This window comes from Hippocampus comes, unplaced genomic scaffold, assembly GCF_001891065.2.
Source record: "Hippocampus comes isolate QL1 unplaced genomic scaffold, H_comes_QL1_v1.1 scaffold429, whole genome shotgun sequence".
NCBI classification, from domain to species: domain Eukaryota; kingdom Metazoa; phylum Chordata; class Actinopteri; order Syngnathiformes; family Syngnathidae; genus Hippocampus; species Hippocampus comes.
The window spans coordinates 306,505-308,129 of NW_017808402.1; positions in this window are offsets into that span (position 1 = coordinate 306,505).

Genomic DNA, 1,625 nt, shown 5'->3' on the forward strand with positions numbered 1-1,625 from the left:
TGCGCTCCCTAATCACTTTCCCGCGATGGGCGGCGCGGTGCTATAAAGCGGCACCTTCAAATTGGAACGCACACATTTTCCACATGGGAAATAAAATAAAGTGGACTGATTTGCTCAGGATCAAAACATTTGGTGATGAGGCTATAAAAAAAAAATAATAATAATAAATTGACTGTGATGGTTACTGTAATGAAATACAACAAACCTCCAAATTGAAACACAATCAATCCATTATGTAGCATTGGTTGGCTTGCAAATTCTTTCAAATTCTTCCCCACGGGAAAATTCCAGGTTCCAATTGTGGCCTCCACCAAAGCTTTGCTAACTGTGCAGGCAATGTTTTAAGAAGCAATTCAACTTCCCTAACTAAGCTTGCATAATAATGAGGCTTCGAAGGTGCCTGACAACCGGCTAACGGAGAGGAAACATCATTCTCATCGCACGCTTCTTTGTTGATATTGGTGCAAAATTCTCTTTTGTCAAAATATCTAGTGTAAGCAAAGCCGATATTCTAAATTCCCATCTTCAATTGTACATAGCGTGTACACAATGTAGTACCTGCGCTCAGGTCACATGGGCCAAGTCGACCAAATCTGTGCCGCCCGCCCGGGTGGCTGAGAGCTCATGACATGATTATCACACTCAAAGGGCAAACATCGAAACGTAGGCGGACCCCCCCCCCCCATTTAAAAATCCATCCCACGGTTGCTTGTCTTTCATTTTCCTGATGCTGCCCCGTCGTCTCGACAGCGAGACTCTTGTCCGAAGAGACCAAGGACTATGAGTCATCGCATCGCCAACCTTGGATTGAATGAAAAAATAAACACCCAGGAAGTGCTCTGAGGTGTGACAAAGTACAGTCTGGCCATGTCAGGCTTGCAAGGCCATCCTCATCATGTGCAAATTCGGAAAGATGGATTTAGGTCTTCTTTTTTGAAAGAGCCTATAATGTCAGCAAGGTAAGAGAAGAAAAAAACATCAAGCCTATGATTTCAGATCGTTTGGCGATTTCTGACAATAAAACTGCTATTTTGAAGCCACAAATGAGCACAAATGAACATTTTGTGCACACCTTCTATCAATGTTGTGGTCAAAAAATCTTGAACTATCGCTCTCATGCCTGCGGTTCTTTAGCTGTGCAGACAGAAAAACACGACAGGATGTGCCTTGTTCCTTTATGGTGACGTTTTTTTTTAACTGAGAGCGAGAGATAGCAAGAGAGAGAAAGGGAGAAAGTAGGCGGGGCTGTGCGCCACGTCTGTGCCAATCGGCGCAGGGCTACCTAATTAAAGCCCTACCAAGTAACCCCCCCCCCCCCCACACACGCACCCACTTTAAATCCTCTTCTTCGGCGCACACCATTGAAAAAACACGCCGTCTTTCTTCCGCACGCACGCAGACTCCTCTGGAGGAGATCGCGCTAAACATGCTCTGCGGGGCTCGGCTCGTGTAAGAGCGGCGAGGTTCAGCGGGGGCATCCTTTCATCCATCCGTCAATCCTTGGCATCCAGACGCTCGGGGCGACCGCGGATGTGCGCGCTGAACAGCTGCAGAAGTCGCGTCTGAAAGCGGGTCGCGAAGGAGCCAGCATCCGCGCGCTTTCGACTCCCCCGGAGCACCCCGAG